Source organism: Monodelphis domestica, chromosome 4 (genome assembly GCF_027887165.1).
Source record: "Monodelphis domestica isolate mMonDom1 chromosome 4, mMonDom1.pri, whole genome shotgun sequence".
Lineage (NCBI taxonomy): Eukaryota > Metazoa > Chordata > Mammalia > Didelphimorphia > Didelphidae > Monodelphis > Monodelphis domestica.
The window spans coordinates 152,277,226-152,301,596 of NC_077230.1; the positions used below are offsets into that span (position 1 = coordinate 152,277,226).

The window sequence follows — 24,371 nt, forward strand, 5'->3', positions numbered from 1 at the left end:
AGTATTTTCTGGGGAGAAAGGGGAAGGAGTAAATGTTCCAATTAATTTTTTGTTGAGAGGCAGGGAAGATAGACTACTGGAACTGGACATGAGATCAAATTCTGCTTCTGGAACTTATTAGCTGGTGTGATAAGACACTTATTCTCTTTAAGTCTCAATTTCTTCATCTGAAAAATGAGGACTGGTAATACCTAAATCTACCTCATGATTTTATTGTTATATTGAGGTGACCAGATGTTTATAAACTAAATAGGAAACTTGAAAGTGCTATATTGCATTCCATTTATTATTATTTCATACTTTAATTAATAATTAAAGCCCATTTTATAAATTGAGAATGTAGTATAGATATAGATCATTGTTACACCAATGTGGCAGGTGTCCTGCCTCCATAGATACGTATAGTTTGTACTTCCTACTGGCTCAATGCAACACTGTTAGATCTTCTTTTTGATTCATTTTTTACTCTAAAATTAAATAGCCTATTTAGGCAAAACTGATGGATAAATTATTCCCCATAAATTATTCATTGAATGGGGGAAGAAACATTTATTAAGCACCTACTGCTTACTAGTAAGCACTGTGCTAAATGTTTGCTTTGTCAGCATTAACTCATTTCATACTCATCACAAACAACCCTGGGAAGAAGGTGCTATTTTGATCTTTAATGTACATTTCAGGAAACTGAGGCAGGTAGCGGTTATATGACTTACCCAGAGTCATATAGATATGAAGTGTCTGAGGAATGACTTGAACTCCTGTTGTCCTCACTCTATACCCATTGGGCTATTGACTGCACCACCTACCTGCCTCACTAGGGATAATTTTATTAAACTTAATAATATTGTGAGCTCAGACTTGTACATAAAGCCTGTATTGCAACAGTTATTTTGTCATTGGGTACTAAGAATTAGTTAACACTAGGATGGAGCAAAGATGGTTGGATGTAGGTGGAGACTCAGATGAACTCTTCCAAGGTTCTCCTTTAAAAATCTTAAAATAACAAATCACACTTTGTAACAGCAGACCTAACAAAATTCAGAGGGAGATATTTATCTAGCCAAGTGTAATTAGGGGTGAGGCAGGAGAAATTTGCAACCCCTAGGTAGGTACAGGAACTCCATTATGGGCTTGGAGGCAGCATTAACAGAAGCAGCAGAAGAAGCTTCAGATGTTCTCAGGCCAGAGACAGCAGTGGGTTGGACAGCTGGTCAGAGATTACAGAGGACTCTTTGTTGGCTTTGAATGCTCCTGGCTTTGATTGACCACTCTGTTGTCCATAAGCTGCTTTGGGATGCAGTTCCAGGGTAGAGAATAGCATTTGTGATTGGATATAAGGGTTCAGGGGGCCTGGTCACAGTTTCAGGGCCAAGAGGAGCTCTAGTAGTTGTGGCTGCACAAAAGCAGGGATCCTTCATGGATAAAAAAAAGACCAGAACAAAGTTAGAATAGTGATCACAGTTCTGATAATATCACCTTTGAACCACTAAAAACTTGGAGACCCCCAGAACTAGCTCTGAAAACAGCACCTTAAAAAAGCTCAAAGTTTGACAAAGTGCCTCCCCACTTCAAGATAAGTGAAGTGGAACCTTCATATTAAGTTTAAAGTGAAGGAAGAAGCTGACAAAATGAGTAAACCACAAAAAAGAACTATAAAAAGCTACTAGGGTGGCAGGGAAGACTGACATATAAATTTAGAAGACAACAATTCAAACACTGCTATAAGGAAAGTCTCAAAAAAAATTATAATTGGAACCAAGAATTTCTGGAAGAATTAGAGAAAGAGATTAGAGTGAGAAAGAGATTAGAGTTATAGAGGGAAAAGTGATTTAAAAAATGAGAGAGATGCAAGTATGAAAAGCACATAAGTTCACTGAAAGTACTCCTTATAAAGCAGAATTGACCAAATTGGGGGGGGGGCTATAAAAGCTCCAACAAAATAACAATTCCCTGAAAATTTGAATTAGGCAAGTGAAATAAAGAAAAAAATAAAACAAAGTCAAAAGAAAAATATATAGAAGAAAATATGAAATATCTCAGATAACCTAGAAAATAGATCAAAGAATGATAATTTAAGAATTATTTGTGGGCAGCTAGATGGCTGAATGTATATAGGGAGTCAGGTCTTGAGACAGGAGATCCTGGGTTCAAATCTGTCCTCAGATACATCCTAGCTGTGTGACCCTGGGCAAAACATTTGACTCCCATTGCTTAGTCCTTACTATTCTTCTGCCTTATAATCAATATGAAATATTGATTCTAAGAAGGAAGGTAAGGGTTTTTAAATATATATATTGCACTAACTGAATGCCAAAAAAAGAAAGAAGAGCATACATATTATATTTCATGAAAATGTCAAGGAAAATTTCCTTGATATCTTAATTCCAGAGATTCAAATAAAAATTGAAAGAATCCAATGATCACTTTGTAAAAGTAATCCCAAGATGAAAACTTCCAGGATTATTATAGCCAAACTATAGAGCTCACAAGTCATTGAGAAAGTGTTGCAAACTACTAGAAAGAATCAATTCAAATATAGAAGAACCACAGTCTGAATCACAGAAGACTTAGGAGTATTGATATAATTATAGAAGAGGGCTTCTGACATAAAATTCTGGAAGACAAAGAATTGAGAATCAAAAGCAAGAATTATCTGCATAGCAAAATAGAGTATAATATTTAAAGGGCAAAATTGATATTTAATGAAATAAAGGATTTCTAAGGATTTCTTATGGAAAGAACAAAGGATAATAGAAAATTTGACATTCATACAGAAGACCCAAGAGAAGCATGAAAAGGTAAATATGAAAGAATAATAAAGGACTCAAAATTAAACTGTTTATATTCCTACATGGAAAAGATGATATTTTGTAATTCCTAAGAACTTTGTCATTATTAGTGCATTTAGATGGAAACTACATGGGGTATTAATATAAGTCCGTCATTGGATGATCTAAAAAATGTAGAGGTAAGAAAAAGGAAAATATTAGGAGAAAGGGGAAAGAAGAGGTAGAATAGGAAAAAATTTCTCACATAAAGAGGAATGTACAGAAGAAGTTTTATAGTGAAAGGGAATATGGGGGATAGAGAGCAGTGTTTGAACCTCATTCTTAACTGAATTGGTTTAAAGAGGGAAGAACATAAATACAGTTAGGTATAGAAGGCTGTCTTATCCAATGGTGAAAAAAGGAGGCAAAAGGAATAAGAGATATAGATAAGATGGGAGAAATGAAAAAAAGAGCATGGATTAAGGGAGACAGTGGTCAGAAGCAAAACAGACCTTTGAGAAGGGACAGGGTAAAAAAAGAGAGAAAGATAAACAGAAGAAAATAGGATGGAGGGAAATGCAACTATTGATCATTACTGTGAATGTGAATGAGATACGCTAACTCATAGAATGGAAGCAACAGAATGGATTGGAAACCAAAATCCAACACTATGTTGTTTATAAGAGACACACTTGAATCAGAGACATGCACAGAGTTAAAATAAAAGACAGAAGCAGAATCTATTATGCTTCAGTGGAAATAAAAAGAGGCAGTGGTAGCATCATGATGTCAGACAAGCAAAAGCAAAAATAGACCTATTAAGAAGAGATAATCAGGGAAATTATATTTTGCCAAAAGGTATCACAGAATGAAGTAATATAAAAATTTTACAGTGAGCTTTTCTGATAAAGGACTTTTCTCATATAATGAGTCAGATTTATAAAAAAACAGCCATTTCACATTTGACAGTCAAAGGATATAAAAAGAAGAAACCGACGCTATATATACATATACATATATATATATATATATTCATATAAAATGCTCTAAATCACTATTACTTAAAGAAAGGAAAATTAAAACAGTTCTGAGGTATCACCTCAAATCTATCAGAAATGACAAAATATTTAAGGTTATGAGGGAAAATATGTACATTAATGGTTTATGGAGTAGTGAACTATTCTGGAGAACATTGTGGAACTATACTAAAATGGCTCTAAAACTATACATGACCTCTGATCCATCCACACCACCACTGAGTATGAAGGCCAAAGAGAACAAAGGAAAAGGAAAAGAAACTATGTGTAAAATAATTTTTATAGTACCTCTTTTTGTGGCAGCAAAAAATTTGAAATCAAGGGGATGCTTATCAATTAGGGAATGGCTGAACAAGTTGTGGCATATGATTTGTAATGAAGTACTATTATGCATAAGAAATGCATAAGAAAAGATGGGGGTGGTTTCAGAAAAAATATGATAAAACCTGTATGAATGTATGTAAAGTGAGAAGAATCAAGAGATCATTGTGCACAGTAACAGCAATGTTGTAATAATGATCAACTGTGAAAAACTTGGCTACTCTGGTCAGTATGAAGATCCAAGGCAATTGCAAAGGACCCGTGATGAAAAAAATGTTGTCTCCTTTCAGAGAGAGAACTGATGGACTCAGCACAAATTGAGGCTTAAGATTCTCACTTTTTTCTTTTCTTTTTCTTTCTTCTTTTTTTTTTTTTTGCTTTATTTTCTGATATGGCTAATGTGGAAATATTTTTGTATGATTTCACATATGTAAGTCATCTTATTCACATTATATAGTTGGTAAGTGAGAGGTAGGAGAAAATCTGGAGTTCAAAATCTAGAAAGAAAAGAATGTTTAAAATAAGTAAATTATAAATTTAATTATAAATTTAAAAAAGAATTAGTACTGATTAGAGTTTAAAAGGTAAAACAAAACTTAACCAACACATTATATTACCAGGTAGGTAGATCATTTTAATTTCTGCTAAATGAAAGAAAAAGAAAATGCTAAATGAAAAAGAAAAGAAAAAATGGAAGGAAACCTATACTGGAATAAATGATAGAAAACAGAAAATTGAGATTCCCACAGCAAATCATTTCCACTTCCATCATAGCTTTAAAATGGCAACACGTATGTTACCATGTAAAGAGTCTAAGATGGAAATTTAGGAGACCTAGTCTTAAAACTAATTACTTTATACAAGTAACTTACCTCAACTTCTCTAGGCTCCTCTTTTATATGAAATACGAAGGACTTATATGAGATGACTGGTACCAACGACCTCAAATTGTTTTTTTTTTGTAGCTTAAATTACAATATAAATATAAGAATAATGATAGCTTTTAAAGAACAAATAAAATATAAAAAATAATTCATATGAGTGGAATTCTGAGAGTTCTCAAGCCACAAAAGGTATAGGTTCATTTTGGGGGATTCTTTTATTGTCTTTTACTTGTTGGCAGGACATAGGAAAGCTGGGGAAGACTATGCATAGAATTTACTTTAAAAAATCATCATCATTATAGTAGCTAACATTTATATACTGCTTACTAGGTGCCCAACATTTTGTTTTATAATTTTTACTCCACTTTACAGTAGATAAAACTGAGTCCGAAATAAGGTAAGTGACTTGCCATGGGTCACACAGACATTAACTGTCTAATGCTGGATTTGAACTCAGGTCTTCCTGACTCCAGGTCAGTTCTTTCCAGGCTCTTCCTACCCAATAGTAATGCAGCTCCAAATATTATAGAGGAAAGTAAGCTTTATTGGAAGAAAAAGAAAACAACAGAAACCCTCCGATGAGCAACTTTGCATCAATGATCTATGAAAATCTGTCGCCTATAGTCCTCATATATGAATGTTTATTTCATTTTATTTTATTATTTTCCTGAGCTGGAGTTGTCAGTAGTTTTTTTGTCAGTCCTATTTTAGGACGAGTTGCTATTTGCTCTTTGCTTCAGAGGCACATTTCACTCTGCAGTTCTGCTCATCCCATAGTGGTCTTACTGCATTGCTCTCTGAAGCTTGTTCTGATGAAACAGAAGATCATACATTTAAAGCTAGAGGAAATCTCAGAAGTCATCTGCTCTAATATCCAAATTTTATAGTTGAGGAAACTGGCCTAGAGAAGTTAAATGACTTTTCTAAAATCACAAAATGTTAAACAATTGAAGTGGTGATTTAAATCCAGGTGATTCAGTAGATTGAGTGCCAGTCCTGAAGTCAGTAGACTTCTCTTCCTTAGTTAAAATCTGGCTTCAGGCATTTATTATCTGCATGACTCTGAGCAAATCACTTAGTCCTGTTTGCTTCAGTTTTCTCATCTGTAAAATGAGGAAGAGAAAGAAATGGCCAACCACTCCAGTATCTTTGCCAAGAAAACCCCAAATGGTGCCATGAAGAGTCAGACATGACTGAAATGACCAAACAACTTCTGAGGTCAGAGTCATTTTCCCCTCCACTGTATTATGCTGTCTCCAGGGATGTGTCTACTCCTGCACTTATGTTGCTCCTAGTGGGTGGCCTCAGGAATGGTTTTGTTTTGGCAACACAACTGTCTTTTGACCAGAAAATCAATCAACAAATATTTATTAAACACTTATTATGTGGACTAATGTGATTGAGAGAAATGGGCACAGACAGAATAAATGACATGCAAAGCAAGAAGAGCTCAAGAACACATGGAATCCAGACCCAGACCCATGGGGAGGAGAGAGAGAGAATTCTATGGAATCTTGAGGAAGGAGACAGTTGGACCCAAGCTCACTTCTTTACTTTTTCTGCTTCGGAGTGGTCTGAAGACACACCACTTCATCTCTCTGGCTATTGTCTCTCTACATCAAACTTGAGCTGAAGAAAAAAGAGAGTCTTGCCCAGAAAAGACCTCAGCAGGGTTATTGCTGTTCTCCCTCAGAGGAAGAAATTTTATTCCTTTTTGAAGAGACTTACACCAAAGCCTTCAACAAGTGATATAAATTAGAATGAGGGGTGAAAAAAAAAAAACCCTCTCCCTCTCTCCCAGTTCCACTGTATTTCTTTCCCCCAAGAGAATAAATAGATCTTTTTAAAACTAAAGAAACTGTTCTGAAGGTTGTTGTAATTAGAGGAAGTAATTGACTTACCCTCTGTGAGGCAAACTTCATTAAGTTGCTTAGTGAGGAGAACAGGAAGTGAAGGAGGTGCTCTGAAATCAGCTTCCTTCCTTCAAACTGCTTCCTGGTGTAACATCTTTTGATTTCCCTTATTATCTCTCACTAATTTCCCTCTCTAATACATTAAGTACTAGAGACACAAGGACAAAGTTGAACCAGTCCCTGTCTTGCATTCTAATGGGAAACCAATACATAAACATATAAGTATATCAAGAATATATACAAAATGAATAAAAGGAAATTTTGGGAAGGTGTACCAGGAAAGTTGAAGGTTGGAGGACCAGAAAAGGCTTCAAGAAGAAGGATGACCTAAATTTTGAAGGAAAGTGGGAGTTCCAAGAGATAGAGGTAAGGAAGAAATGATTTCCTGGAATGAGGGGCAGTTAGCACTAACAAAATCCATACACCGTCTAGGAAATGGACCAGAAAATTTCATCTTAAGAGACCATTCCCTTTTTCTACTCTTCCCAATAACCTTAGGCCATACATCTACTGACTAAAAAAGGGCAGTCTCTTTAATAAAGAACATCTTTAATGGAGTCCTTATCATAAAATCTGATTTGGTGACTAGTAATCTTGATTCCTTTTCTTTCCAGGAGCAATCAGTCAGTCAATAAATAAATATTTATTAAATACTTACTTTGTGACAGGTACTATGAAAGGCCTTCAGATACAAATTTTAAAAATGAATAATATCTGTCTTTGTGGTATTTCTATTATAATGGTTGACTAAATGCATTTAGTGGAGTCATGTCCAGGAAAGAGAATTTTAGTTTAGGAAATCACGAGGATTATGTAGTCACTGTATCATAGATTCTCATTATTTTAAAAGCAATGATGGTACCATTGTGCTGGTTACTGTACCTAAAAGCAAGAGGGGAGGTGGGGTCTATAAGTAGCTGTGCAGATGGCAAGACATCCCTGTTTTTTAGGCTTTAATGTCTCGATGAATGTCTAGATGAGACATGAAGTATGCATCTGATTAGACAATGAGTTTTCATTTACTCAGTCATCTACCAGCCAGGATAAGTATCTGGCAACTAAGAGAACACCTCTCATTTGTTGAAAAGTTAGTGCAATACCTATAATTCTTCTTTAATATGCTTATTTAAATATTGTTTGGCCAGTGGAATTGCTTGTCAACTATGGGAGAAGGGATGGAGACAACATTAATTATGTAACCTTAGAAGACTTATGTGTAGATTTGTTACTGGGATAAAATTAAAAAAATAATTTAAAATGCACACATTGAAAAAAATATTGGTTGATTTGGATTGTTTTTTACAAATATATGTATATATCTAAGGATAGGTATTATGTTTTATATAAATATACATACATATGATTTTTCATAATCAAATTTCAAGGACTCCCCATGATTTTAGACCTGCTCTATCTTTCTCGATCACTTTTGCTGCAGAGAAAGACTAATCTGGAAATATTCTGGTCCCCATTATGTAAATGTGACATCGTACAAGTACTATGAGCAAAGATGATGGTTCTATTCTTATACCATAAAGTACTATTGCTCACTTTCATCAGTAGGAAATTCCCAATACTGAGCTCATCAAGCTTACTGGTATTGTTAATAGCCCATGGGCCATATTCTGTGATGAATTCTGTTGGGAGCTGATTTCCTTAAAGGAAGACTGGATTTTGGCCAGCTGACATTATAGCCTTAGTGAATAATAAATACATGATAGCACTTACTTAGGCCTCCTGGGGTCTTCTGGCTGTCAGATATTTCTAGACTTTGGCATATGACTCACTGTGTCAACTCTTTTCTGTCGATAGGCTAGAAGAAACAGATGGTGATCTTACCTTGACTACAGGCTGTATACCCTCATAAGGTTGTGGTTTTCTTGGCTAGGATCATTTAAAAAAGGGGATGACTCATGCATCAGAAAGTCTGATATTCATGTTTTTGTTTTAAAGACCATGTTCTTCTGGGCTTAAGCAAGTCCCTGATGAATCCTAATGCCTAAATATTGTTCAGAACAGTGCTTCAGAAGTGTGCGTAGCTGTGTATCTGTGCATTTCCAGATGAAAGGGCATAGCTAGGTTCTAATTAATGCAAATAATGAAGGTCCTGAAGGGGACCCATGCATTTGAATTTACACTATTGGAAGTAATAAATATTGATAATTATGTAAGATATGGTAATTGACTCTAGCCTAGTGGAAATATGTACTATGAATTCAAATAATGTGACAATTTAATGGGATTTGCACAAATTGGAACCTACTGGTATCTATGGAGAGCACATATTCAAAGAGTTTTTCAGCAATGGGTATGATATGGAAGGCATAGAGTTCATCTCTTTAACCAGTGGTTCTCTCTGGGTGCGATATTTAACTTCTGTTTTCACCTTTGTATGACTTCTGAAGTGTTTCCTTTATAGCCCTAAACCAGTGACCAAGTGTGTCTCTTGAAGCCTTACCTATACAGGCTTTATCATGAGCTCCCATTTCTCTCCTGCTTCACGTCTCAGAACCTCCTACATCACCTTAAACTCCCTCTTTCCAAGGAGACATTTAAATATGAAAAACAAACAGGTATATGAAATGGGCATGGGGTCTAGAGAGAAAAAGGAATGGGTTATCATGGGACAGGTAGGGGAAGATGCTCTCTAAGATGTTATCATCTCCTCAAACTCTCATCCTCTATCTCTTCTTCTCTTCACAGTCACACTCCTAAAGGAAATTATCTTTGTTCTTTTCCTCACATTTCTTTCATTTCTCATTCCCTTATAAGTTGACCTTCAATCCCACCTCAGGTGAAAATCTTCAGGATTATCAATATTCCTGAAGAGCTCAATTCAGTGGCCTTTTCTAAGTCCTCTTAATATTTTTCTGTGACTTTTGATACTCTCAAGTATTAATTCTTTTCTCCTGTGTGCTCTCCCTCTCCCTCAGCATTTTGGACACTTCTCTCCCACAGTTCTATTACACTTGTCCAGCTATCAGTTAGAGGATGACCATCCATTTGCCATTTGCTAAAGCTCTGTCCTAAGTCATTTAATTTTTTTTTCTTTTGGTCTCTATATACCTTCTCTCTGGGTGATTTCATCAGACTCCAGTGGATTCAACCATCCTCTGTAGGCAGATGATCATGCATTGTTATGTTATATGTGTGCATGCATTGAGACTACAATTTAGGTGAGAGATTAGGCTTATGTATTAATGCAATATTTTCATAAATGCATGTATGCAATGATAAGCTTGCAAATGTTTAACACATGGTTCTCTGAGTGGAGGAAAGCACACACAACATCCATTTTAAGGTTTAATTTGCATTATTAACACTTCATCATTTTCTTAAATTTAGACAATCAGCAAAACAATAAGTCAAACCCTGATTTGTGGTGTATGCCAATTTCTGATGTGTAAGTGTTCACTCTGAAGTTGGATAATTTTAATCTCTCATGAGCTGGCTCCATCTGGCTCCAGCACATCCATGCATGTCTGTGTCCTACAGCAGCAACTTTCTATTGTGTGTTGATACCAGGATGTCCCACTGACACAAGCAAATACTTTTAATATCTAATCTACTTCAGGCATATTAACCATATAATTGATAAAGATCTTTTAGTTATCTAAAATACAATTGAAATCAGTAAAGCAACTATTTATTGGACAATGTTATGTATTCCTTTCTCATATTTTATCCCTATTCCCTTAATTCATTGATTATCATTCCATTTTTATTGTAAATCCAACAATCATCAACACACCCAAATATTCCAATACACAAAAAGAACAAGAGGTTTATAAAAACTAAGCCAAACCAAACCAAAGAAACAAAAATTGAAAACTTCTGCTAATATTCTTTGTTTTATAATTAACAAATCTATATTACATTTAGTAGGACAGTCACAAAATCATTCCATTTACTTATATCCTCTTCTTTACTTTTATTTTTTCTTTGCATTTAAAAAGTTTTAGTTATATGTCTTTCCCTCATACCTATCGCTATCTACTGACCTATTACCCATCCATCTTCATGGCAGAACTCCCTTGTAACAAGCACATAGAACTTAACAAAACAAATCAATACGTTGGTCATATGTGAGAATGCATATCTCCTGAATCACAGGTCTACTAATTACCTGTTAAAATGTGGTGAATGAGCTGAAAAAAGGCTATCTGACTGCTCTTTCAAAAAACTTTATTTTAAAGGATAAACTGCAGTTTCCCCTGCCTGAAGTAGACTAACCATGGTAACACCTGAATTTTCTCAGATTCAAAATTCCCTCCTTGGGATGGGATTGGTCCTTTTATAGAGTGGTCCCTCCCTGGCACGAGATTGGTCCAATTCAAGACCAATCACATGCCAAGAAGTAGGGGGGAGGGACCCCTGAGGCATGAAGGGGGTTGCAGTTCCCTGGCCACAATATTTTAAAACAGTGGGAACTATATTTCAACATCAATTCTGAAGTCTGAGAAAGATGTATTTTTTTATTCTTTCCTCAAATTATTGTTGCAATAATTTAATTTAAAAAACTTTCCTTTAATTTTAAAATAAATACTGTGTATTGTTTCAAAGGGAGGGAAGTGGTAAGGGATAAGTTACTTTCTCAGTCACTCAGCTAGAAAGTATCTGAGATCCAATTTGAACTCGGGATCTCCCATCTTTAGACCTGGCTCTCAATCTACTGAGCCATCTAGCTGCCCCCTCATCATTTAACTTACATTCTCATTCTGATTCTTTCATTATGCCCCAGTTTGTACACATTTTTTTCCATGTTTATCTGAATTTTTAATTTGTCATTTGTTACAGCAAAAAAATATTGCATTTCATTTATATTCTGTAAATTTTTGTTATCCTGATCATGTCCTTTTTCTGTTTCTCATTTTTGATTTTTTTAAATTTTCATGTATTATTTTATATGACTTGTATAAGTGTGTGTCCTTTTTTTTAATCCATGATCTCCTTGAGATAGAAGTCCAATATCAATGTCTAAGACTATGCAGTGTGTGGTGACTTTTTGGATATAGTTCCAAATTGTTTTCCAGAATAGTTGTAGCATTTTTGTCACTCCATTAACAGTGAATTAGTGTGCTTGTTCTCCCATAACCTCTACAATCAATATTATTTTCTCTCTTGCTAATGTAGTAGTTTTGAAGTAGAACCTTAGTTGCTTTTAATTTGTATTTTTCCAATTATTGGTGATTTGGAGCACATTTAAAAAAAAATGTTTGTAATGTACTAATGGGGAATCAGGGAACCATAGTTTTGACAGGTAATTGAGAGAAAGGGAGCAGATAAAGAGTAACACCAATTCTCCCTTCTCCAGGCAGAGCTGTCTAGAAAATGGAGTCAGATCTGACTATAGCTGAAGGGTATGAGAAAATCCCCTTCAATCTCTTTCTTCTTTCCTTGATCCCCTTTTAGAACAATTAAGATGTCTGACTCTCAATAAGTTAAAAATATATCTTTATTGGATAAGGGGTTATGTATAAATTAGGAAAGAGGAAACAGGAAGTCCCTGACCTATCCCCCTCTTATAGTTTTCTTCAGGGGTTTGAGTCACAAGTCTGGGGACTAAGTCCCAGACAATCTTATTGTCTTTGTAGGTTCAAGATGATGTTATTTCTTAGCACAGAGATACAGCTTTGAGAGAGTCTTCTGAAGGATAGGCTATTGCCTTCCCCAAAGGGGGAAAAAATCTATCCTACTACTGTAAAACTACTGGATCTTTTTCTGCTCAATAAGGGATTTGCAGATTTGTAGCTAAGTAGGCTCAGTGAGGATGTTGCTCCTTTCCTCCTCAATTCAAAGAGAGAAAAGCCACCTGTCTCTAACTGCTCCTCTCCTTTTCTTAGCTGGATGTTCCACTCCCATCCCACATTGGCAACCAGAGTTCTATCTCATTTTTTCATGAGATAGCTATGCAAAATCCAGTCCTTCCATTCATTTCAACATTTCTCTCTTCCACAGTAACAGTCTGCTTTTCTTCTTTACTAAACAGTATTTACTCTTAAAAGAATTCATAGGAGGGGCAGAGTTAAGATGGCAGCATAGAGGCAGCAAAAGGTCAGACCTCTGAAAACCTCACCAATTAAGAAATGCTCCTATGGGACTGAAAACCAAATCTAAATGCAGGACAGAGCTAAGGAACCCTCCTGCTGGATTCAACTTAAAAGGTATGACCCCCAAAAGCCTGAATTTGAGAACACTTGGGTTTAAGAGGAAGGAAGAAGGAAGGTCCCACCCTCCTCCACCTATAGTACTGAGCCTTTATCAGTGACTGGAATCTCTGGGCAGGCAAGGGCACTAGTCTGAAGGGAGTACCTTGAGGGCAAAGCTGTGCCAGGCTCAGGGCTTTAAACATAGGCAGTGGGGAGACAGCTGGAGGAGAAGTTCAGAGAAGTCAGCCCAATCACAGCAGAGACACTTCTTATTGCCCTCCCCTTCCTGAGGTTTTGGCCTCAAGGCACATCCAGCTTTGAAAGAACAGCTCTGCCCTTACTTAATCTTATCAAGCCTTCAGAGGGCAGAGAAATTCAAACTCAAACACACCTCCCCCACAGACTCCTCTGAGAGCCTTGCTGATCAAACTCTAAGAGTGAAAGCTGCAACTACTACAGAATACCTTAATAACAAGGTGGGAAGCCCAGCTCCTTTTCAGTTTATGCTGACAGTTGGGGAAGATTTGACATGAGGACTCAACCTGACCAATCAGCAGAGCAGAAAAGAAGTTCCTTCAGGACAGAAAAGTCCAAACTCACAGACCCAGCACATAATGAGATGAGCAAGACTGCAGGCAAGTACAAGTGGAAAGAAGGGGCAAATATGAACAAACAACAGAAAAAGAAAAAAAGAAATTACAATCGACAGCTTCTATCAAGGCAATGAACAAAGAGCAAATGAAACAGAGGAAGATCAAGTAACAACAAGCAAAAACACAGAAACTCAAGTAAATTGGACACAGTCTTTGGAAGAACTCAAAATACAATTCAAAACACAATTAAGAGAGACTGAAGACAACTGGGAAAATATCTTAAAAATCAAGATAAGTCATCTGGAAACAGAGGCACTTGAACTAAAATGAGAAAATAGTGTCTTGAAAGTCAAAATTAGTCAGCTTGGAAATGAGGTAAAGGAGCTGAAAGATGACCTCCAAAGAAAATCAGACTAGAGGGAAAAGGATGACCAAAAATCTAGGGATGAAATTCAGTCTTTAAAAACTAGACTTCAACAATTAGAAACAAATAACTTCACAAGGCAGCAGAAAACTATAAAAAAAAATCAAAAGAATGAAAAAGTTGAGGAAAATATGAAACACCGTATCCACAAAACAGAAGATTTAGAAAACATGTCCAAGAGAGACAACTTAAGAATCATTGGCTTACCGGTAGACCATGACAAAAGAAAAAGCCTGGACATCATTCTACAGGAAATTATTTAAGAAAACTGCCCAGACATTCTAGAGCAAGAAGGAAAAGTGGAGATTGAAAGAATCCACAGATCACCTCCTGTATTTAATCCCAAAATGACAACACCCAGGAATGTTATACTCAAATTCAAGAACTACCAGACCAAGGAAAAAAATATTACAAGCTGCCAAGAAGAAGTCATTCAGATACCATAGAACTACAGTTAGGATAACACAGGATCTGGCTGCATCTACAGTGAACTCTGCTATGGTCTTTTCTGGGCAAGACTATTTTTTTTCTTCAGCTCAAGTTAGAGGTAGAAAGGTAATATCCAAAGAGAAAATGAAGTGGTGTGTCTTCAGACCACTCCTAAGCAGAAGAAGTGAAGAAGTGAGCTTGAGTTGAACTGTGTCCTTTCTTAAGTTCCATAGAATTCTTTCTCTTTTCTCCCCTAGTGATTTCATTGATAAAATAGAGAAGGTTTTAGGAAAAAGGAGGAAAGAAGGATTTAGTACTGGGCAGTAAGATAGGAGATATAGAAAGTAAGGTTTTGAGTGTGAAGGAGGAAAGAATCAGCCTGACCTCCATTGAGGCTTAGCTAAGATGCCCAAACCTAAAATCAGCTCCAGGGAAAAACTCACCACCCAACACTACAAGATGTCGGAACACTAAGCATGCTGCCAGCCAGAGTCGTCTCTCCAGGGAAAGAAAGAGAGGCAGAAAATGACGTGCCTTATATGGATATTTTTACATCACTTTTCTGCAAATCATCTGTACCAATGAGGACTTAGCTTGACTTAGGACAGCCCAGAGGTCCATCCTTTTTTTGCACATGCCTGTTGAAGGCCATCTCCTCAGATAATTAAACCTTGAGTTTGATGCAGACCTTTCAAAATCTTGTTAAACTGAGTAGGGTGAAAAATGTGGATATTCCAAGACCTGATTCTGTTATTCCAAGTATCTCCATTTTTTACTGATCAGGAAATAGCTAAATCAGATCTTCTAAAGAATGGTCTGATTAGGGTGGAATAGTTTTAAAATTCACACAATAGAAAGCCTATACTAGTGGGAGAACTGAATTTTCCTCTATCAGAAATAGATAAATAAAACCAAAAAATAAATAGGAAAGAGGTAAGAGAAGTGAATGAAATCTTAGAAAAATTAGAGTTAGTAGATATGTGGAGAAAAATAAATAGGGACCAAAAGGAATACACCTCATTTTCAGCAGCACATGGTACATTCACAAAGATTGACCATGTATTAGGGCATAAAAATGTCATAAACAACTGCAAAAGAGCAGAAATAATAAATGCAACCTTCTCAGATCATAATGCAATGAAAATAATAATTAGTAAGGGTTGTGAGATTTAAAATAGTGAAGCTCATAAACTGTAGTGAGTTAAAATGGTAGAAGATATAAATTGTGATAGATATGAGAGAGGGTGAGTAAATTTTGACCACAGAAAATATGTTTCACTACAGTGTCTTGGTTTTTAAATCAAATATAAGGTGGTCACCAGGGAAATATTCCCAATTATTCAAATACCCAAGTCAACTGGGTTTATAGAGATTTTAATTAATACAAATGTAGAATTAAAGAAAAGAGAGAAAGAGAGAAAAAAGGAAATAAGTATGAAGGGCCTTAAGCCAACATGGCCTAGTCCTGAGTCTTAAGAGAGAGAGATCAGTCAGTCAGTCTTTTAACACTCACCACAAGGTCTGTCTAAGCAAGGATTCTAGTGACACCAGGCCAGCTCCATCTCAGCTGACTTCACCACAGAGAGTTCCAAAGGGCCTCTCTCCAGAGCCTCCAGAGGGACAGAGTCCCCTTAGAGGAGCTCCAGCGGGACCTCCTTAGAGATTGTCCTCCAAGAGCTTCCCTTTTCCAGTGCCTCTCTCAAGAGATTCTTCCCAAGCGATCCTCATCAGAGATCCTCCAAAAGGATTTCTCCAAAAGGATATCTCCTCAAGAGATTCTGCTTTTTATATAGGGGTTTTTCTCCCATGTCACCTTCCCTAAGTCCCTACATCTACCAATCACTGTAGATGTTTTCCAAAAGACAGCCCATTTTGAATTCACAGCTGAGTAGATTAATCTCTTTAGTAAGTAAAAAAAATGCTGCTGTGTCGACTAATTTCATTAAGAGAAAACCTTTGTGTAAGTTTTCACCTTTTAGGTCTAAGTAGTTTACAAGTTGCCCCACCTTTATAGGCACTTAGCATCCCATTGTATCAATTCATGGCTCAAAAAACTCCTTTCCTTTATAAGTATGGTTTTCAAGTACTTTCATTGTTTAGCAAGGAGTTTTCTGCCCTAAAGCATTCTTAATTACGGGTGGAATAAAGGTCCTCCAATAGCAAGGAGTTTTCTCCCCTAAAGCAGTCCCAAGTAGGGATGGGGTAGAGATCCTCCCATAGCAAGGAGTTTTCACATTCAAGTAGAGTTCTCACTATCTGGTAGGGAATTATTTCAAGTAGGGAATTGGAGGATTCTTCAATGTGGAGTAAAATTTTTAACATTCATAAGTCTGTGAAATTTTAAGGTTTACAGGGTACATGGAGAGACAAATCAAAAATTAATTGGAAATTCAATAATATGATTCTCCAAAATTGGTTAGTTAAAGAACAAATCATAGAAACAATTAATAATTTCATTGAAGAAAATGACAATGATGAGACATCCTTTCAAGATCTATGGGATACAACCAAAGCACTACTCAGGGAGAAATTTATATCATTGAGTTCATATATTAACAAATTAGGGAGGGCAGAGGTCAATGAAAAACTATAAAGTGAAGAAATTAAAAATCCTTAAATGAAGACTAAATTAGAGATCCTAAAAATGAAAGGAGAAATTAATAAAATTGAAAGTCAAAGAACTATTGATTTAATAAATAAGACTAGAAACTTGTACTTTGAAAAAAACAAAAAAAATCGACAAAGTACTGGTCAATCTAATTTAAAAAAGAAAGAAGAAAACCAAATTGACCGTATCCAAGATGAAAAGGGAGACCTCACCTCTAATGAAGAGAAAATTAAGGCAATCATTAAAAATTATTATGCCCAATTATATGTCAATAAATATGGCAATCTAGGTGATATCAATGAATATTTACAAAAAATCTTAATTGCCTAGAGTAACAGAGGAAGAAATAGATTACCTAAACAACCCTATATCAGAAAAAGACATTGAACAAGCCATCGAAGAACTCCCTAAGAAGAAATCCCCAAGACCAGATGGATTCACAAATGAATTCTGTCAAACATTCAAAGGACAACTAATCCCAATATTATATAAACTATTTGACAGAATAACCAAAGAAGGAGTTCTATCAATTTCCTTTTATGACACAAATATGGTACTGATCCCAAAGCCAGGAAGGTCAGAAACAGAGATAGAAAACTACAGACCAATCTCCTTAATGAACAAAGATGCAAAAAACTTAAATAGAATACTAGCAAAAAGACTCCAGCAAGTGATCACAAAGGTTATTCACTATGACTAGGTGGGATTTATACCAGGAATGCAAGGATGGTTCAATATTAGGAAAACCATCCACATAATTGACCATATCATCATCCAAATAAACAAAAATCACATGATTATTTTAATAGATGCAGAAAAAAGCCTTTGACAAAATATAACACTTATTCCTATTGAAAACACTAGAAATCTTAGGAATAAAAGGGCCTTTCCTAAAAATAATAAATAGTATATATCTAAAACCATCAGCAAACACTATCTGCAATGGGGATAAACTAGAAGCCTTACCAATAAGATCAGGAGTGACACAAGGATAACCATTATCACCTCTTATTTAACATTGTACTGGAACAACTAGCAGTAGCAATTAGAGAAGAAAAAGAAATTGAAGATATTAAAATAGGCAATGAGGAGACCAAGCAGATGATATGATGGTGTACTTAAAGAGTCCTAGAGAATCGACTAAAAAGCTGATAGAAATAATCAGCAACTTCAGCAAAGTTACATGATACAATATAAAGCCACATAAGTCATTAGCATTTCTATATATTTCCAATACATCTCAGGAGCAAGAATTAGAATGAGAAATTCCATTTAAAATCACCCTAGACAATATAAAATACTTGGGAATCTATCTGCCGAGACAAACACAGGAACTATATGAACACAACTACAAAACACTCTCCACACAATTAAAACTAAATATAAACAATTGGAAAAACATTGATTGATCATGAGTAGGATGTGGTAACATAATAAAAATGACAATCCTACCCAAATTAATTTACTTATTTAGTGTCATACCCATTGAACTACCAAGAAACATTTTTGCTGTATTAGAAAAAAAAAACATAAAGTTCATTTGGAAGAACAAATGATCAAGGTTATCCAGGGAAATAATTTTTTTAAAAATGTGAAGGAAGGTGGCCTTGTAGTTTCAGATCTCAAACTATACTATAAAGCTATGGTCATAAAAAAAAAAATATGGTACTAGTTAAAAGATAAAAAGAAGGATCAGTGGAATAGACCTCAGCAAGACAGTCCATGATAAGCCCAAAGATCCTAACTTTTGGGACCAAAATCCACTACTGGATAAAAACTGCTGGGAAAATTGGAAAATAGTATGGGAGAGACTAGGTTTGGAGCAACATCTCACACCCTACAGCAATATAAACTCAGAATGGGTGAATGACTTGAAGGTAAAGAAGGAAATTCTAAGTAAATTAGGTGAACACAGAATAGTATACATGTCAGATCTTTGGAAAAGGAAAGATTTTAAAACCAAGCATGAGCTAAAAAAAATAAAAAAATATAAAATCAATAATTTTGATTACATCAAATTAAAGTTTTTGAACAAACAAAACCAATGCAACCAAAATTAGAAGGGAAGTAACAAGTTGGGAAACCTTCTTCATAACAAAAACCTCTGAAAAAGGTCTAATTACTCAAATTTATAAAGAGCTAAATCAATTGTACAAAAAATAAAGCCATTCTCCGACTGATAAATGGATAAGGGACATGAATAGGCAATTTTAAGATAAAGAAATCAAAAATATTAATAAGCACATAAAAAACATTCTAAATCTCATAATTAGAGAAATACAAATCAAAACAACTCTGAGGTATCACCTCACACATAGCAGACTGGCTAAAATGACAGCAAAGGAAAATAATGAATGTTGGAGGGGATGTGGCAAAGTTGGGACGTTAATGCATTGCTGGTGGAGTTGTGAATTGATCCAACCATTCTGGAGGGCAATTTGGAACTATGCCCAAAGGGCAATAAAAGACTGTCTGCCCTTTGATTCAGCCATAGTACTGCTAAGTTTGCATCCCAAAGAGATAATAAGGAAAAAGACATGTACAAGAATATTCATAACTGAGCTCTTTGTGGTGGCAAAAATTTGGAAAATGAGGGATTGCCCTTCAGTTAGGGAATGGCTGAACAAATTGTGGTATCTGTTGGTGATGGAATACTTTTGTGATCAAAGGAATGATGAACTGGAGGAATTCCATGTGAACTGGAATTACCTCCAGGTAATTGATGCAGAGTGAAAGGAGCAGAACCAGGAGAACACTGTACACAGAGACTGGAATATAATCAACTGCTCCATTTTTGGAAATGCAGTGATCCTGAACAACTTGGAGGGATCTATGAGAAAGAACACTATCCACATTCAGAGGAAAAACTGGGAGTAGAAACACCAAAGAAAAACAACTGCTTGATTGCATGGATTGAGTGGGAAATGATTATGTATGTAGACTCTAAATGAACATCCTAGTGCAAACATCAACAACATGGAAATAGGTTTTGGTCAATGGCACATGTAATACCCAGTGGAATTGCGCGTTGGTTACAGGAAGAATGGGGGGCTGAGAGAGAAGGAAAGAATATGATTCTTGTAAACAAGGAATAATGTTCTAAATAATTGACTAAATAAAATTTTCTAAAAAAAGTTTTTTTTAATTAAAAAAAAAGTTCATAGGAGGCAGTTATAGTGGAATGAATCCTTAAAATGGAGCTAGAAGATCTGAGCTCATATGCATATCTGTTATTTCTTACCTATGTAAAGCATTTCATTTCTTTAGAAAGTATCTTCCTCTTTTATAAAAAGAGATTGGGGCAGCTAAATGACTGAGTGGACAGAAAACCAAGTCTAGAGATGAGAAGTCCTGGGTTCAAATGTGACCTGAGACATTTCTTAACTGTGTGATTCTGAGCAAGTCATTTAACCCCAATTGCCTAGCCCTTAGCAATCTTCTGCCCTGGAACCAGTATTTAGCATTGATTTTAAGAAAGGAAGGTATTTTTTTTAACAGAGGTTAAATTAGATAAACTATAAGACTCCTTCCAGGAATAAGTCCTTATACATTTAAGGATACTTTTTTACATTTATAATCAGTATTATGCATTGCCATATTTAGTTGTTCTATAACTGCTTTTCTTTAGCCTAACTTAAATATGAATTAAATTGAAGAATAGAGTTCATATTATCTATGTTACTAATCACTGTACTACCTGTTTTCTGTTCTTCACAACAAAACACATTCTAATGGGAGAAGATAATACATAAAGTAAGTGTTTGTCCTTGGATTGGGGACATTTATAGACGGGTATGATAAAGGAATCTGTAGTATATTCTGGTAAGAAATGAAGAAATAATTTGACAGGGTGCTCCCTTCTTAAGTAGAAGTTCTGGAAGAAGCCATATAATCAAAGAGAGGTGCCTCAGGGACAAAAATAACTTAAGAGATGTGAAATCTAGGGCTGAAGTGATCTTCCATGATGAAGTGGTTTTGGGGACTTAATGGAGAGATCTAGTATGTAACCTGGTGAAAAATATACATTTTAATTATTTTACCAATTAAGTATTTTATAATTCTAATTTTGAATTTTTCTTTCTTTTATGAATTTTCATAGCCAAAAAAATAATTACCAATGGATTTATTTGGCAGAAGACTTCTTGGAAGGATAAGCCCCAGTAAAAGCAGGCAATTTTTAAAAGAGTGAGATATAGAATAGGTACTAATATGCATATGTTTTTTTTGGGGGGGAGGGATTTCTGACTTAGAACAAATATCCAGATCTATTTAAATGAATTTAATAAATTAAAACCATATTCCTAAAATGTAACCCTAGATATATGAAACACATGAGTATTACTAAAAAGAGGATGGAAATGGTTTACCAACCAATACTTTTCTCATGTTCATGTTCAGCATCTTTTCCTAAATGGCCACCAAGGAAGAATGGCAGAGATTTGTTATTTTGCTTACTATTAAAAAGAAGATTCAATAGATTCAACCCAATATTCCCTAGAACTAGATAAGAGGAAAATAGAGAGTATGGAAGCAAAGTCCTGAATATGCTATCTTTAATTACACACACACCTACACCTTCCCCCAACTCATACTTCTGTTATGATCAGTTCCCATGTAAAATTCTTCATGCCTCTTCTTTAGTTACTCCATCTGAAGGATGAAGATAATCTGGGATATCTTCTGTAGCCTAAACTTTGAGGTCAAAATGAAGTGGTTCCCCTCTTTTTTCAATGAATGTCAGTTTTAAATTAGGGAAGTCCTGACCTGTTAACAATAGACTATCTCTTCCTCATTCTGATCAACTTGACTTATTGAAAATGATTTATACTCATGGCTAAAACCTGATCAGGAAAGGTAAATTAGTAAGACCCTCCCTCTTATAAGTTATTATTTTGATACTAATAAAGCATGGCTAAGTAGGCACACTCCCAGCATAACAAGAAGGGCTTAGAACAGGCATCATTTATGTTTCTTTGAGTCTTTAAAACTCTATGATACCATTATGGTGTAAAATTTCATAAAGAATGTTCTGGAATCTCAAAATGCAATTTTTTGTAATATTAGAAAGACTTTGGATTGGGTCTAAGAAGGTTAGCTTTAAGAACACTGCAATTGTATAAGATTTGATGTGCTGTATTATGCTTTATAACCATATTCAGCTTAGTATATTCCATTAAAAATACAGAACTGTCACACAGTTATGGAGTAAAAGTTAGAAAAGCACCTCAGGCAAAACTATTCTTTTAAAATCCTGATTTTTTTTCTTAGCAGTACTTCTCTCTTGTAAAAACAAACAAACAAACAAACAAAAACTGAGAGAACTCAAATAGTCCTCTTTGAAGTAAATAGTTTTTTTAACAGTAAAGATCAAATATAATTAAGCATGAAAGATTGGGCTCTATTTTATATTAGCCTCTGGGTAATTATCCTGCCTCTCTGTGGTTGGCTTTGCCTGGAAAGAGGGGGCATACTTCATAACATAGTTTCCAAGATCCACATATCTCATTATTGTTGTCAAGAAACCTCAGGCTCTGCGTAGTCTCTCTAGATACTCATTTCCTTCAGTCTTAGACTACATATTATTTCCATTTATTGTATTAATATGATGAGCCTGAATCATTTAAGTGAATTGTTCCTGATTACTTTTTCTCTTCTCTATAAATTAGGAGTAACAAAAAGAAGAAAGTCAACTTTATGCTCTTAGATGACATAATGGAAAGTTTTCTAATTTAAGTGCCAGAATCCCTGGAAGGTACAATGCAGGCCCTTTTGATCCTTCCCCAAATGAACTCACTTTGGGAGGGCAAAAAGCCCAAGGAAAAAAATTTCTTATCTCCTTGTGTTCCTTTTTTGGGTCTGAAATGTCTGTCAAGGTTCTGTCAATATAGGCAAACAATAATAACAAAACCCCCAACTGTTTATCTCAATTTTTGGAGCTACTTTTCTGATTTACACTGAAATTGGCAGGTCAATTTCCCAGAACTTGGGTTCAATGTCTCCCCTCACAGCTCTTGAGAGGTTGGAAGTGATTTTCTAATGTTGTAACTCTCAAGCCCCTGCTGATGCCATCTTCATCCTGCTTATTATTGATTTCTGACAATTATCTTTTACAAAGGAATATTAAGTCACCTGATGTCATTAAAAGAGGTATAAAACATCCCCCTAAAAGAGGGTGACATGGTCTCTCCCAGTACTGAGACAGTCCAGAAGAAAGTGGGCTTGATCTTAGATAATACCTGCAGCAGAGGAGCTCACAGCTCTTGGTGCATAAAATCCCTTTCTCCTCGTTAAAGTGTAGTCATGAAATTCTCTCTAGGCACTTTTGTTAGCCTTGTGTTAGATTCCTTCTATTTAAAAAAAAATAGTTCTCCTCATTGGTTTGTCCTTGGTTCCTAGTGTAACATTAGGGGATGTTTCTAGGACCAGGACCAGAAATGTAAACATCTTTCAAAGTTCACAATGCCTTCTAATTAAGGGCAGGTTGGAGATGACTGATACCAAGAAGACCTATGGCAAGATTTCTCTTTCGCTCCACTAAGTGATTTTTTCTTAGGTGTCTGGACAGAAAGGCTCTCTTTTATTCAGGCAGACATTGCAATGCCTTTATTCCATACACTCTCTCTGCGTTGATACAGACCTCACAGGACATGGTCAAATCCCTCAGTCAATCAGCATATATTTCTTGTGGAATGACACTCCATTGCAGGCTTTCAAAACCTTCTAAACTGGTCAAGGACATTTTTGCAATGTCTAAAGGCCTTGATGGGTTGATTCAATAAAGATATTCCCACCTGGCTAAAGTAATTGGGCCTGCCATCTTGCAGATAATTTAAAGGTAGAAAATTCGTTTTGAATGATTAACTCCATTGATTCCAATATTATAAGTTAAAAAGTGTGAAAAAAGTATTTGAAGTTAGAAAAAGTAACTTGAAACATAAATTGAAACTCAATGGGCATAAATGTTAAGTTCTGCATTTGGATTCAAAAATCATTTGCCTAAGTACAGAATAGGAGCCAGTTGATTTTACAGTAATTATACAAAAAAGTTGTTGGAGTCTTTAGTTGACCAGCAGTGTGATAGTGTTCCTAAAAACACCCCATCCCCAAGAAACCTTGCCCCTCACATACACCAAAAATGCAGTTGTAATCTATAGCACAGTAACTAGATTAGAACAAGAATAAAGGACTAGAGTTTTTGAAGAACTGTATCTAGTTTGGGGATATCATTCTTTAAAAGAGTCTTGG

The 24,371-nt window shown here is 35.5% G+C and overlaps 2 long non-coding RNA genes across 2 annotated transcripts in view; one reads left to right on the forward strand and one right to left on the reverse strand.

Annotated features, from left to right (window-relative positions):
• Positions 1-265: 265 nt before the first annotated feature.
• Positions 266-6,995, reverse strand: LOC103105551 (uncharacterized). Its single transcript, XR_008911201.1, has 3 exons — positions 6,912-6,995; positions 4,464-4,623; positions 266-1,412 (listed from the first exon to the last, which is right to left on the reverse strand). It is a non-coding gene; the product is annotated as an uncharacterized LOC103105551 (long non-coding RNA).
• The window catches only part of LOC130453699 (uncharacterized), a 47,498-nt gene continuing 29,662 nt past the window's right edge, over positions 6,536-24,371 (forward strand). The window contains exon 1 of the long non-coding RNA XR_008911202.1: positions 6,536-7,289. This is a non-coding gene — a long non-coding RNA (uncharacterized LOC130453699). The remainder of the gene's footprint in view (positions 7,290-24,371) is intronic.